Source organism: Neophocaena asiaeorientalis, unplaced genomic scaffold (assembly GCF_003031525.2).
Source record: "Neophocaena asiaeorientalis asiaeorientalis breed wild unplaced genomic scaffold, Neophocaena_asiaeorientalis_V1.1 scaffold16, whole genome shotgun sequence".
NCBI classification, from domain to species: Eukaryota; Metazoa; Chordata; class Mammalia; order Artiodactyla; family Phocoenidae; genus Neophocaena; species Neophocaena asiaeorientalis.
In genome coordinates, this window is record NW_020175446.1 from 3600618 (window position 1) to 3600885 (window position 268).

The window sequence follows — 268 nt, forward strand, 5'->3', positions numbered from 1 at the left end:
GCGGGACGCGGGCCTCTCACCGCTGCGGCCCCTGCCGTTGCGGAGCACAGGCTCCAGACACGCAGGCTCAGCGGCCATGGCTCACGGGCCCAGCCGCTCCACGGCACGTGGGATCCTCCCAGACCGGGGCACGAACCCATGTCCCCTGCATTGGCAGGCGGACTCTCAACCACTGCGCCACCAGGGAAGCCCTATACTTCATTTTTAAAAACAAATAACTCGTGAATGCCTTAACTGTTGGGAGAATGATTCACACATTAACTGCTTG